Source organism: Bos indicus x Bos taurus, chromosome 2, assembly GCF_003369695.1.
Source record: "Bos indicus x Bos taurus breed Angus x Brahman F1 hybrid chromosome 2, Bos_hybrid_MaternalHap_v2.0, whole genome shotgun sequence".
In the NCBI taxonomy this organism is placed as follows: Eukaryota; Metazoa; Chordata; class Mammalia; order Artiodactyla; family Bovidae; genus Bos; species Bos indicus x Bos taurus.
Genome location: NC_040077.1, coordinates 81,078,636 through 81,094,677, shown reverse-complemented (window position 1 = coordinate 81,094,677; position 16,042 = coordinate 81,078,636).

The following is a 16,042-nucleotide window of genomic DNA, read 5'->3' as shown; positions in this document are numbered from 1 at the left end:
GCTATAATATCAAATTTTTCTTTTAGAAATCGTATTAATATATGTACAACAGAACATTAAAAGGTGGCAACATAATGCTACTCAATAAATGGAGTATAAATAAGATAATATAATTTCTTCAATTTTTATCAAATTTTTGATACAGTAGACAAATAATTTCAGGAAGAAACAGATTATTAAAGTAAGCCCATATGTATATGAGAGAATAGTAGGTAGTAGGTAACTTATGAGAAATTTCATTTATTAAAAACTGTCCTTTACAAACAGTGTATTTTTAAAATAGTATCTTTGTAGGTATCTATTAAATCATACATGTAAAAGTATTTATCAAATACCCATACAGTAGAACACACCCAGTTGTTGAGAAGAAAACAAACAGATATTGGCCTTGGGGAAAGTTAGTGGAAAGGTGACAGGAAATATCCAATTACATGTGGGTGGGGGCATCTTGCAGTTCATAGAAAGGAGCTTGATTTGAATCCTAAATTTAATAATATATTGAGAACTTTTACACAGTTTATATACAGTTTTTACATCAGCAAGTGTCATGATTCCTACCCCATCTTTATTTGCCATAAAAACCAGAACAATAAACTCAGAACAATATACAATATTGCTATAGTGATTTATCAGAAGTTTGAATTAGGTAGCTTTGTCCTTTCTTCTTGAGTTTCTAGTTCTGTGCATTTTGTTTTGTTTTCTGAGTAAAGTGCATTGGTGAGACATTTGGAGCAAGAGACTTTTTTGGTGAAGCAGAAAAGTTGGAAATAAATTATTGGCATTGGGATAAAGGTTCTGATTTGGATTTCTTCCCTGACTTTTTATTTTCAATGGGAAAAAGGAAGAGTGTGAGCTCATCTGTAGAAAGGACAAGTTTGATTCATTTTTCCTGTAAATTTCACATAACTGCAATCAGTACTTAAGTCATTCTTATATAGTTTTCTCTGTGCATATCTGCATAGAGGGAGAGAAGGAATTTGGGGATAAAAGGCAAATTTTAGAGGGAAAAAGAAAAATAGGTAATGAGAACGAGTGTAAGAAAGGAGAGAATTTAAGAATAAACAGTAGATGGCAAACATGTTTTTAGTCTTATTTAGGATTTTGCATGCCAGTAATAACCAGTTCAATAATAATAAATATTTAGTGTAATAAAAGAACCTGCAGACTGGGAGTGACTAGAAAATGTGTTTGCAATTTTGGTGTAATACTAATCTTGTTTTTCTCAAAAAAAAAAAAAAAAGATTTAAAAATAGAAAGTGTGAGAAAAAGAGTAAAGAATGTAGCAAAAGTGAAAAGTATGAGGCAATTAAAGCAGATAAATTACCAAAGGTTTGTAATACTCATTATGGTGTTTTTTTTTTTTTAACTTCTTGTTTATTTTTTATTTTTGTGAATATATTGCTAGAGAGTGATTCTGAATATAGAACTCTGGCAAGAGCACTGTAAGAATGGTGTGATATAGATCTCTTAGAAATAAGTCTCCTGAACCCTCAAAAAGCATGCCTATGCAACAGTTTGAACTAATCTAGTCTTGAGCTTTCAGAATCATAAATATTTTAGTGTAAAATTAGAGATTTGATTTGGGTAGTTTATCATATAAGCTTAAGGTTATCAATAATGATTCTGTGATAGTTATTACTTTATAAGGAGTGCTTTAGTTCCTGATGTGCTTGCTGTGCTATGCTCAGTCGTGTCTGACTCTTTGCGACCCCATGGACTGAAGCCTGCCAGGCTTTCAGTACATGGGATTTCCCAGACAAAAATACTGAAGTGGGTTGCCATTTCCTACACCAGGGGATCTTCCTAAACTAAGGATTGAACCTGTGTCTTCTGCATATCTTGCATTGGCAGGCAGTCTCTTTACCACGAGTGCCACCTTGGAAGCCCCGAAGATTCTGCAAATTATTGCAGAGATAGAAAAAGCAACTAAATGTGTTGTGTGTCAGAAAAACATGCAGTGTGTTAGATGTTTAGTTAAGCCTTCCAAGCTTATTTTGAAAAGATTGAACTCAAAAGGAGAAGGGAGAAACAAAGGATGATATGGTTAGATAGCATCACCAACTCAATGGGCATGAATGTGAGCAAACTCTGGGACATAGTAAAGGACAGGGGAGCCTGGCATGATGCAGTCCATGACGTCTCAAAGAGTTGTACATGACTTAGCAGCTGAACAACAACATGACCAATGCCAATTTAGAGATAATAAAAGGAACTCAGGAATATGGAACAATTTTCCTAGTTTCACAGGCAGAAGTAATATTCAAACACTAGTCTTCATAGCTTGTTTACTACCTAGAACTTTAGAATTATATGGGATTTTGAAGGTTATGCAGTCCAACTTTCCATCCAGTGCTGGATTGCCTTTCATGATATCCATCACTAATGTTCATGCAGATTTATCAAACCCTTAACCCCAATTAAATGAAATAAAGTCTTCTCCCAACCTTGATTTTGAAATATCCCTGTTCTGAATATCCACATAAACAAAAAATCTTCATTGATTAAAAAACATATTATGGTTTGCCATTAATTTCATGTAATGGTTTGCCACCATTAATTTCATGTAATTCATCTCCATCATTATAATTATAGTGAAATTATGATAAAAATTTGGACAAGTTTTTTTTTCACATATCTTGACTAACTGTCCAATTTTATAGTGCAAGAGAAAGAGCTTGAGTAGTCATGAAAAAGTATATATATAGAAAAATCACTAATAGAACTAAGAACTGAGAAAATAATTACCAAATATAAAGAGTCTATTAGCAGAATACTAAAGATATTTATAATAATTTAGTTTTGACAACCAATAAAATAAAAATAAGGCTTCCTTGGTAGCTCAGTGGTAAAGAACCAGCCTGCCAATGAAGGAGATGCAGGTCCGATCCTTGGGTCAGGAAGACTCCCTGGGGAAGGAAAGGTCAACCCACTCTAGTATTCTTGTCTAGGAAATCCCATGGACAGAGGAGCCTGTCGAGCTACAGTCCATAGGATCATAAAAGAGTTGGACACCACTTACCTACTAAACAACAATAAAAGAAAATAAGGAACCCAGAAATAGTTCACAGAAGAAATGTAGATTAATCAATGAAGAGTCTGGGAAAATTAGTTGTCTACCTGAGAAAAAATGAAGTTAGACCCCTCTATCACATTATACACAAAAATAACTTTCATAGATTTTAATTACTATGAGTAAAAGTAAAATAATAAAACTGCAAATTTTATGAGAGAATATAGGCAAATATCTATTTTATAGAATAAGAAAAAATTAGTTCTAAAAAAACATAAAGGTGAAACCCATAGAGAAAAATAATATCAGATTTGTCTAAAATGAAAACATGTAAGCCTTGAAACGGAGAAGGCAATGGCACCCCACTCCAGTACTCTTGCCTGGAAAATCCCATGGATGGAGGAGCCTAGTGGGCTACAGTCCACGGGGTCGCTAAGAGTTGGACACCTGAGCGACTTCACTTTCACTCTTCCCTTTCATGCATTGGAGAAGGAAATGGCAACCCACTCCAGTGTTCTTGCCTGGAGAATCCCAGGGACAGGGGAGCCTAGTGTGCTGCCGTCTATGGAGTCGCACAGAGTTGGACACGACTGAAGCGACTTAGCAGCAGCAGCAGCAGCAGCAAGCCTTGAAAAAAACAAAACAATTTGAAAAAGATATATAAAAATCTGTGCTTCAAGAGGCATGCTTCAAGAGACTAAAGTGAAAGCTGAAAAAACATGTGACCTACCCTCAGAATAGAACCAACCTGTATTTACATATGCTTCTGGGTCTGTGTGTGTGTGTGTGTGTGTGTGTACACGAGTGCACACACATGTGCTAAGTTTCGTCAGTCCTGTTTGACTCTTGGCAGCCCTATGGACTGTAGACCTCAGGCTTCTCTGCCCATAGGATTCTCCAGGCAAGAGGACTGGAGTGGGTTGCCATGCCCCTCTCCAGGGGATCTTCTCAACCCAGGAACCAAACCCATGTCTCCTGCAGCTATTGAATTGCAGGCAGATTCTTTACCAACTGAGCCATCAGGGAATCCCATACATATATATACATATATATATATACATATATACATATATATTTTTTTTTTCAATTTTAAAAGGCCAGAGCCTGATTTAATAAAAGAGCAAAGAATATGGACAGAAAACCTGGGGAAAAAAAAACTGAACGGCCAGTGAATATTAGGATACTTTGCTATCTCTACTAACTAAAACATAAGATATTTGAAATTCGAAGAGTGTGTATAGTTTAACAACATTTTTAAAAATGGTAGTCTAAATTATAAGGTTGCCGGGAGCCGGTGAGGCATTCCACTCGTGACAAAGGTCATGAGGAAGGAGGCTCGGCATACGCAAAGGCGGGATCGAGCCTCAGGAGTCCCCCCGGATATTCTCGAGCATCTACCCCCCAAAAACCAGAGTCTGCCTACTTTATTGCTTTGTGCTCTCACCTCTGACTTTACTGGGGGCTGTCCCCTACCACCATCTCGCTCTCTCTGTCAAAGAGTTAACTTACAGCTCCAATTAATAAAGTTCCTGGGCAATTAGGAGTGTTTAAATCCAAACCCCTCAGATGGTTCTCTAATTCGCCTGACAAGTTTACCCGGACTCCTACAGCTATGCATACAATTGTTTACAGTCTCCCAGCCTCGAGAGGCATGGGAAGCTTAAGATATTCAAATAGCTTAGAGCCTCTCAGAGAGTTAGAAACAGTCAGAATAAAACCAGTAAAAGATTTCATTGATGAGCCAATGCTTGCTGCCAAGTTTTCACATCCCCTGAATTGTATCCTTGAATATGTATTAATTAATAGTTGGTATATAGAAAAAATAAGTAGTGGCCTTGGTGTTAGTAACTTTAGACCCTTAAGGTAATAAATTCTTTCCTTTGTTGTAAACCCATTACACATCCGCCCTATAGGAATGCAATTTTATCTTCGGAAGATGGCACCAAACCTTAAAATAATTACTCTCAGAGAAAATAAGTCTTTGTTGATAAGTCCTTGTCAAGAATCATAAAATGTTAATAGGCCTTCTGGCCAGATGATGTAAATCACCTAAACCATTTGTATACGATAAATTTGCAGGAAAGAAACCCTGGTTTTTGATAAGGGTCAAAGACTGCTGACTTTGCATCCCCTATTATCCTCTATGTGTAACTTAGGGTATATAAGCCCCTGTTGAAAATAAAGCTACGGGCCTTGCTCACCAACGCTTGGTCTCCCCATGTCATTCTTCCCTTTAACTTCTGGCTGAAGTCTCCATCTGGAGCACGGATATCCTCTGTGACCATTTATTTGCCTGGGCTTCTAAGACCCACTCGAGAAGGTGTCTAAGGTGGGGCACCTTCTGCTATTTGAGAGGGCGCCTGCGGCCTCCGTGGTCAGAGCTAACCTGGTGTCACAGGTTATATTGATTTTCCGCGTAAACCAAGCTACTCAGCCTCTTTTCTCCACTGAATTTTCCTACTGAGCTATCCTCATTCTATTACTCTTATATCTCTAATTAGCATATAAATAGTCGCCTAGGCCGTCTCTCCTTCAAATACCCTGGATCAGCCGGGGCTGGACCCCGGCATAAGGTAACTTTAAAAAAACAATTCAGCAATACGAAGGAATTTGAAACTCCCATCTAGATCCTTGGCGAAGCAGTTCCACCCCTCTGTGTCCACCTTGAAGAAACTCTGACACTGGGTATAAAGAAATATGTACAGCGTATATGAAAACATTGCTTTTAGTAGTGAAAAAAATGACAACTTTTCTAATAGGGAAATTGACAAAAATAATGATATCTTATTAAGATCATGTAAATAGCAGTTAAAACGAGCAAGCTACATATATATATATATATATATATATATATATAAACATTAAGGAATGTTTGAAAAACAGTATTTACTAAAACAAGGTAGTTGATAATGGTTTAGTAAATTGTTAGCACATTATTTAAACTTGCAAACACAAAATAATGCTGTATAGTTGAAGAATCAAACATATATCAAAAAAAGTTCAAAAATTATGAAAATATTGCAAACTAATCTAGACTGCCTCCAAGAAGATTAAAAAAAAAAAAAAAAAAAAAAGGACAAGGAAAAGTCTCAAACCAGAAGTAAGGAAGGAAGAAAGGGAGTGTGGATAGGAGGAAAAGAAAGAGGAAAATTGCACTGTAAAGAATGCTTCATGATGTTCTCAGTCGCTCAAGCTTGTCTGACTATTTGAGACGGTGTAAACTGTAGACCTCTAGGCTCCTCTGTCCACGGAATTTTCCAGGCAAAACTGCTGGAGTGGGTTGCCATTTCCTGCTCTAGGGGATCTTCATGACCCAGAGATCAAACTCACTTATCCCTCATCTCCTGCCTTGGCAGGTGGATTCTTTATCACTGAGCCAGCTGAGAAGCTTCAAAGAATGCTTCAGTTCAGTTCAGTTCAGTCACTCAGTCGTGTCCGACTCTTTGCGACCCCATGAACTGCAGCACGCCAGGCCTCCCTGTCCATCACCAACTCCCGGAGTCCACTCAAACCCATGTCCATTGAGTCAGTGATGCCATCCAACCGTCTCGTCCTCTGTCGTCCCCTTCTCCTCCTCCCTCAATTTTTCCCAGCATCAGGGTCTTTTCAAATGAGTCAGCTCTTCACATCAGGTGGCCAAAGTATTGGAGTTTCAGCTTCAACATCAGACCTTCCAATGAACACCCAACACTGATGTCCTTTAGGATGGACTGGTTCTATATCCTTGCAGTCCAAGGGACTCTCAAGAGTCTTAAACACCACAGTTCAAAAGCATCAATTCTTCAGCACTCAGCTTTCTTTATAGTCCAACTCTCACATACATGACCACTGGAAAAACCATAGCCTTGATTAGATGGACCTTTGTTGGCAAAATAATGTCTCTGCTTTTTAATATGCTGTCTAGTTTGGTCATAATTTTCCTTCCAAGGAATAAGCCTCTTTTAATTTCATGGCTGCTGTCACCATCTGCAGTGATTTTGGAGCCCAGAAAAATAAAGTCAGCCACTGTTTCCACTGTTTCCCCATCTATTTCCCATGAAGTGATGGGACCGAATGCCATGATCTTAGTTTTCTGAATGTTGAGCTTTATACACATATCCAAAGGGCATTCTTGTTTATTCTAGCCTAGCCAGTGAAAGTTGGAGAAGCCTATCACCTCTGACCCAGCTGCAAACTGTTTCTAAAGCTGAGGTTATAATACTTCTTCTACTAGCAGAGAAGAGGCTATATTACCACTTTTATACTAGAAGACTAGAGTCACAAAATCAAAATAAACACAAGTGAAAAACTTTGATCTTTTCTAAGAGGTGGTCTGGTCCCTGGCTACCAGGTGGATCATAGCTCAGTCATACTACTGGTGGACACTTGATGATCAAACTTCTGTGACTCTGTGCATCTCTTTTTTGCTACCACCATCACTACTGGGACTGATGCCTTAATGGAGATATAGAAGCTCTTCCTGAACAAGGAATGGCACTTCTCTCCATGACTTATTTATAAAACTGATGTCAGTGTTACAACACAATTATTACCCAAAGGCCTACTTCTGCAAGGTCAGAAAGCTTGAGTCATGAAGAGTTTGAGTCTCAAGGGTACTGAAGACCAAGAACTCCAGTTCCACTCTGACCCACATTTTTGTGGAAAAGGCATTCCCCTCCTGTTCTCTTGAATTCTGTTTCAGCAGTTTCTTGACCTTTTCTCAGCCCCTGGCTCTGTTAGAGGCTATTCCAGCCATCTGACATGCTTTAATAAATAACTTTGAAACTCTTAACTGGCCAAAATTTTCATTGATTCCCCCTATGAGAACCTTTGCTTATGTGTGTAAATGTACATTAATTCTCCTTCCTAGTAATATGTCGATCTTCATAACAATTTAACATGCATATATTAGGCAAATGGAGAGGTGATTCTTTATAGGCCCTGATTTAAAGTGTCTGATTTTATAAACAAAAAGTACAATTAAGAACAAATATATTCATAAACTCAAGTATAAGCCAAATAAAAAGACAATACTTAAGTGTCTTTAACACTGTAAGTTCTTAAAAGTACTGTTGTGTGTGTGTGTGTCTGTGAGAGAGAGAGGACTTAGTTAAAATTCCATGTTTTACATAGAAAATTATTGTTTGATTATACTAACTTATTGGGTGTGAAAATATAAAATTTCAAATAATCCAATGACAAAAGCAAACCAGAAAGGACACAGAAATATCAGAAATTTGGAACTATATATTAAAAAAGAAGTCAGGGGTAGTTGAAAATGACTCATCACAATAAATTTTCAGAAAAATAAGAAAACGTGGAAAAAAGCTTGTCATACAGTTATAGACTCATAAAAGGAAAATCCTTTTTAAGAAAATGCGATAGAAAAGTAAGTCAATACATGTGGTGAAAATAGTAATTGGAAGGGAATTAATATTTGGCATTGATTTTTAAAATTAATAGTTTCTGAAATAGATAAAAATAATAATAAATGATATATCTTCTCTTTTTTAAATTTTAGTAATCATTTTCAAAATAGTGCAGTGTATGTTTAGGGTTATTGAGAAACCTGAAATAAGTTACAAAATATGCTAAAAAAGATTTTTATATTTATTAGTTAATATTACTTTTGCTAAGTTATTATGTGAGCAGGCTCAAGAATCTGAGTTTTATTAAATATATTTCAAAGAGACTATTTCAACTGAACACACTTTGCTGAAATTAGGTTATTTTCAAGCTCACCCAGCAAATTTGTGTGTAATCGATTTGCACACTTGAGGTCTTTTAGCTAAGCCTAACTCTATTAGGTCCATTCATGGGGTGAGGTGTGTAGGCTGCCATACTTCCCTGTAAGTGACTTTGTTTTTTACAGAACTGATAAGCCCTTTGCCACTCTGCCAGGTCTGGCTGAAATTAGCCTCTGGGATCAAAAGTTATTAGTGGAAAAGGATAGGGCAGACTGACATAGCAATTTTATAATTCTATTGTCCTAGGAAAGTAGGGTAATGAGGGTTGACTGGTGCAAATAAAAATGATCATGAAATGCTCCAGGCACCACACCTCTATAAATAGTGAAGAGAAACAGCCTATAAAACTGCTGCCACTGACTCTGGGTTGATAAGGTGAAGCCAGCCCAGTTAGAAAAGAGAATGAGATAATCCTTACCCCCTGTTTTCTGTCCTCTTAATACCTTTGTCACTGAGATGATCTTCACTACTTATTTCCAAACAAAGGATAGTGACATATGCCTAAATTATATTCTTTCTCTGTTGTTCTCTTGAATAATTCAATAAATTCACCTCATTTATATATGAACATAAGTGACTAAAAAAAAAAAAAAAAAAAAACTCATCAATGAAGTTCCTTGAGTGACTCTTATGTAATGGAGACAATGTTTTTAAGGTGCCAAGAGTGAACACAGTATCCTCTGACAACATGTAATTTTAAATTTATGTGAATGATACCATGCTTAGGAGTTTCTAAGACCCAATTAGACAAATTGAGAATTTATAGCATGTAACTACTCAAAGGTGTTTTTGTTCAAGTGTCCTGAATTTTTATTAGCAAATTAAGTATATTTTTCAGGAACATATTTGGAGCATACTGATTAATCCTGAAGAAGACAAAGATACAGAATTTCACTGGAAGAAACCAGAACATTCATTTTTCATTTTTGAAAACAGAAAGAAAAGAAAAATCTTATTTTTGAAAAGAAAATAAAAAGTTCATTTCCATGGCCTTACAGGAGTTTCAAATATACTAGAGGGGGTAACACAAGTCAATGGAAAATCATGGGTGGTATTGTGAAGATGGGTTTACTATTTAGAGAAAAATGAAAGTTGATTCCTATTTAATATTTGATTTTACATGGATTACAGACAATATATTACATAAGATATCCATTTATTTACATATGTAACTATAAAGTTACAATACAAAATGCATAAAAGACAAAAATTTTATATATAACATAAAAATTATAGGAAAGTATCTTAAAATTAGTCACAAGTATAAACTTATTCAAATTAATTATACTCAAAATTAAGGACTTATGATCACTAGCTTTTCTTGGCAGCAGGGGTCATTTGGACTCCTCTGTCTACCTGACATATTTTAGTAGCTTTGGGTCTAACACAACTGGTCAGCTTCTCTGTTGAATTCCCACTAGAAAGACACATTGTCCGTATATCAGATCAGATCAGATCAGATCAGTCCCTCAGTCGTGTCCGACTCTTTGCGACCCCATGAATCACAGCACGCCAGGCCTCCCTGTCCATCATCAACTCCTGGAGTTCACTCAGACTCTGTCCATTGAGTCAGTGATGCCATCCAGCCATCTCATCCTCTGTCATCCCCTTCTCCTCTTGCCCCCAATCCCTCCCAGCATCAGAGTCTTTTCCAATGAGTCAACTCTTCGCATGAGGTGGCCAAAGTACTGGAGTTTCAGCTTTAGCATCATTCCTTCCAAAGAACACCCAGGGCTAATCTTCTTCAGAATGAACTGGTTGAATCTCCTTGCAGTCCAAAGGACTCTCAAGAGTCTTCTCCAACACCACAGTTCGAAAGCATCAATTCTTCGGCGCTCAGCCTTCTTCACAGTCCAACTCTCACATCCATACATGACCACTGGAAAAACCATAGCCTTGACTAGAGGAACCTTTGTTGGCAAAGTAATGTCTCTGCTTTTGAATATGCTATCTAGGTTGGTCATAACCTTCCTTCCAAGAAGTAAGCGTCTTTTAATTTCATGGCTGCAGTCACCATCTGCAGTGATTTTGGAGCCCAGAAAAATAAAGTCTGACACTATTTCCACTGTTTCCCCATCTATTTCCCATGAAGTGGTGGGACCGGATGCCATGATCTTTGTTTTCTGAATGTTGAAATGAGTTTCAACATTCAGAAAACTTTTTCACTCTCCACTTTCACCTTCATCAAGAGGCTTTTGAGTTCCTCTTCATTTTCTGCCATAAGGGTGGTGTCATCTGCATATCTGAGGTTATTGATATTTCTCCCAGCAATCTTGATTCCAGCTTGTGTTTCTTCCAGTCCAGCGTTTCTCATGATGAACTCTGCATGTAAGTTAAATAAACAGGGTGACAATGTACAGCCTTGACGTACTCCTTCTCCTATTTGGAACCAATCTGTTGTTCCATGTCCAGTTCTAACTGTTGCTTCCTGACCTGCATACAGATTTCTCAAGAGGCAGATCAGGTGGTCTGGTATTCCCATCTCTTTCATAATTTTCCACAGTTGATTGTGATCCACACAGTCAAAGGCTTTGGCATAGTCAATAAAGCAGAAATAGATGTTTTTCTGGAACTCTCTTGCTTTTTCCATGATCCAGCGGATGTTGGCAATTGATCTCTGGTTCATATCTAAACTATCCCAATTTCTTTCTAAAAAAGGTAGCCATCATATATGAATTGATATATTAGGGGATTAAGTACATAATGACCAAATTTTAAAAAATAATTTATTAGGAACGATATTTGAAATATCTAAAACCAGCAAAAGAATAGTGATTAGTGAAGACATAGTGTTTGCAAAATCAATAAGATTTTTTTAAGTTGCAAAAGCTAATTTTTAGCTAAAAATTAAAATTAGTTAATTTAGCTAGTTTTTAGCTAAAAATTAGTTAATTTAGCTAATTTTTTAAAGCTAAATTTTTAAAAATAAAATTTAAAAGGCAAACAAGCACACAAATACTGAAATTTGTTCAGAAAATGCAAATGAAGATAAGGATAAGGACAGATTAAGCCTTCTAGATTGGCTATAATTTGAAAGCTGGATAATGTCAAATGTGGCTGGAAACATGGGTTGAAGTATCTTCACACCCTGTTGGTGGGATTGGTATACCCTAAGTAAAGAGACAAAGACCCCATCAGGCAGCAATTCTGCTCTGGTTTAATGTCCCAAAGAAATCACCGCACAGTCTATAAGGGACAAGTTTATATTCATTGCAATGTTGTACATGATGATCCAGAGACAGAGACAATTGGGTGTCCATCCCTGGAAAGATGGCTGGACAATAAGTGGCAGAGGCACGCCATGCCACAGACAAAGGAAGATAGGCCTGATAAACACATAACTATATATAGATCAAAAAATACAGTTTTTCATAAAACAATAATAATGATGAATGTTACTAAATAGAATGATGTCTAGGATAATACCACTGAAGTATACTAACTATATATTCAAACAAAGGAATACACATTTTCACAAGATCACAAACTAACATTAGATATCAATATTTATATTGGTATGATCACCTATGAGGTGAGAAGGAAAAGGGAATAAAGAGAAACAAAATCCAGTATCAGTATGTTAAATATTTGGTACAAGATCTTTGTCTGAAAAGATGAAAATAGCAAACCACGATATGAACAATATGTTTAACTAAGCCAGGTGCTTCCAGTCTCAACAACAAAGCCAAAGAAATATGGCCTCCATTATTATGACCTTCTTCATGAATCTTACTTCACAGTTCTTCACAGAATTGGTGAAGAAGCAGGTTCCTGTTTGGACAAATGTAAGGAATAATATTGTGATATTGCTATCCATTTCAACTGTGAGATGATCAGGTTTAATTTGGTGTTCTAATTATTGTTTATTCCTTTATGAAGCTCATTCCCCCCCCAACACTATTTCTTATCCCCCTGTAGACAGTGCCATGCCTCTGTCTCTCTCTGTCTCCCTTCTTCCTTCCTTCTCCCTTCTTCCCTCCTTCTCCCTTCCATCTTCCTTCTAATCTTGGTCTCAACCACTGTAAACAGAAGAGAAGTGATGAGCAAGTTATGTTCTGTGGGCACAAGATTCTTTGTAATTAGTGCAGGCAAATGCTGAATCTGTTAGGTATAGCCTGAGTGCCAGGGCATGCTGGTAAGAGCAGCCACAATGCACTCAACAAGCCTTTTGGCCAACTGCTTACAGTATAGTAAGTACTACTAAATGTTCTTTATAGTGGAAAGACTTGGCACTAACAAATCATTAAGCAGGCACATGTGTTAATTCTTGCAGAGAATGAGAAATCATCTCTGGAAATCTGCCCCAGATTTCACTTTAACCTTGGTTGGATTAGGAATCAAAAAACTCAAGTCCTATTCCCCATTCAAAATTTACTAGCTATGCAAGCTTGAAGGACATTCAAGCATTTCCATACATTTTTTGTTTGTTTGTTTCATTTAAACATGAGTTTCATAATACTCTGCCTGAAAAATAGGATTTGAGCACGTGATACCTTGAATCTCGAATTAAACTAAATGGACTGAAATGATTATATGGACTACTTTCAGTTGTCTTCTGGTGATGGAATGTCATTATACAGTTACAGTCTTATAAAAAAAAAAACACATCAGAACTGCTACTAAAGGATGTACTTAAAAAAATCACCAGGTCCAAATTTCTCAGTAGATTAGAAATGAGAAGAGAGAACATCAGAGAAGTTGAGTGTCTTTCCAAGATCTGACAGGTGCATAATACTGGAACTGCGACTACAAGCCAAGCCTTTTGACTCCCAGATGAGCGTTTCACTTCTAAAATCAATTCTAATTATGTAGTTGGTCAATTACGCTTTGTGATCTTAGAAAATAAAAATATTTCTTCCTCACACAGAAAAATCCCAACATAGAGTAATTAATTATTTAGTAGAAGGGAAAAAAAGAAGGGGGGCTTCCTTTTTGGCTCAGTTGGTGGAGAATCTGCCTGCAATGCAGGAGATCTGCCTTAGTGAAGGAGACCTGGATTCAATCCCTGGGTCAGGAAGATCCCCTGGAGAAGGAAACAGCAACCCACTCCAGTATTCTTGCCTGGGAAACTCCGTGGACAGAGAAGTCCAGTGGGTAACAGTCCATGGGGTCACAAGAGTCAGGCACGACTTAGTGACTAAACCACGAGAAGAAAAATATTGTTTATACTATAAGCAACTGTTAAAATACATATTATTATGATGGGCATATTTTGCTGAGCATTCTCCAGGTAAGAATACTGGGTGGGTTGCCATTTCTTTCTTCAGAGGATCTTCCTGACCCAAGGATTGAACCTGCATCTCTTATGTCTTCTGCATTGGCAGGCAGGTTCTTTACCTCTAGCACCATCTGGGAAGCCCTTATGGGCACCAATATGGATTCATATTTCAGATTAGCAAAGGGATATCTTGGGTCTTAGATGAATGGTCATGAAGACACCTATATGTGCTGATCAGCACGGCATTAGCAGGCCTAGTTGAGAAGATTTAGAGGGCTGAAGTAAAGTGAAGTGGAAGTCGCTCAGTCATGTCCAACTCTTTGCGACTGTGGATTATACAGTCCATGGAATTCTCCAAGCCAGAATACTGGAGTGGGTAGCCATTCCCTACTCCAGGGGATCTTCCCAACCCAGGAATCGAACCCAGGTCTCCCACATTGCAGGCAGATTCTTTACCAGCTGAGCCACCAGGAAAGCCCAAGAATACTGGAATGATCAGCCTATCCCTTCTCCAGCGGATCTTCCCGACCCAGGAATCGAACTGGGGTCTCCTGAATTATATGTGGATTCTTTACCAGCTGAGCTACCAGGAAAGCCCAAGAATGGTATAATTTTGTTAAAAAGGCCTGAGATGATGAATCAACTGGCCATGAGGGCTGGCTTAGGGGTAGAAGAAGGAAGAAAGGACAGAAACGGAAACAGATGAATGTCAAGGTGAAAACAAGGTTCACCTGCATTTGCAAATTTTGCCAACAGTCAGTCACGTGTTGGTTTCCCTTGCTGCAGGTCACCTGTATAAGGCCAGCCCAATAATTAGGTTAAATAATACTCTTCTGCAACACAAATAATGCCTAACATATGACATCTATGTAGCAAAGCATTCTTGGTCATAAGAAAGCATATTCAGAAATAAAAATGAAAGCTGGTCCTACTGAATCTGCTTACTTTAACTGACTGTAGGCTCCAAGAGAGAAAAACATTAAAATATGTCCCCCAACCCACCTCTAATTCTAAATGTGCACATAAACCATGTTTTTAATTAGTCAAAGAACAAGCACATGTGTGCACATACACACACACACACACGTTTGTGAAATTCATAATATTTTTCTGTTTCAGTTTCCCTTACATTGTCGAAAAACAACATATTTTCATTTTGTTGTAAGGCTTTAAATTTATTTTTGGGCAACAGAAATAATTATTAGAGCTTATAATATTTTATGTGTTACTGATATTGCTACCATAGCATAGATTTCAATTTTCCACATCAGCTTAATATTCCTATAATGCTGATCCAGTAAACAAAGAGGCAGCTACTGTAACCAAGCAGGTAACCAAGCAGCATGCTATGGGACATGCTGGAGACAGGCTTTCCCCCAGATCCTCTGCTTTAGCTCCTTTCTGAAGAACCTAGATAATAATCACTGATGCAATTTTCTTGAGTTGTTTTGCAGATGTGAAAAACCCCCATCAAATGGAAGAACTATTTGATGACCTTGAGCGCATAGCCCCAGGCCTCCTGGAGCCTAAGGACTGATGATGTTAACCTCTGTGACACCCCCTTGCTACCTCACCATCAGCCAATCAGACAATCACACACATGCTGATCACATACACCATGACACCCCCTCCTCGCCTGCCCTTTGAAAATGTTTTGCCAAGACTCTTTGGTGACCTTGAGGCTTTTCAGGGCATGAGTCACCTTGGCTCCTTACAGGACCTTGCAATAAACCTTTTTTTGCTCCAAGCTCTGAAGTTTCTGTTTGTTTGGCCTCATTGCCCACTGTGCACACAAGCTTGCGTTAACACCACCTCATTTTTGATACATTAGATTAAATGTCAGGACTGTCATGTGCAATGTAAACTAGAAAAGTGCAACTGTGTACACAGCACTCCACATAATTTTTGACTGAAATTAAAACTTGAAAAAAAAAACTTGATTACTTAATGATTTATTAGTGTACAAATAATAAAATAATACTGAAAGCAGGATTTAAAGAAACACAAATCCTTTAGAAAGTTAAAAATCTGTGCCATGTTAAATTTAAATAGCCTAATTGAATTTAAACATTACTGAAAACAATCTGG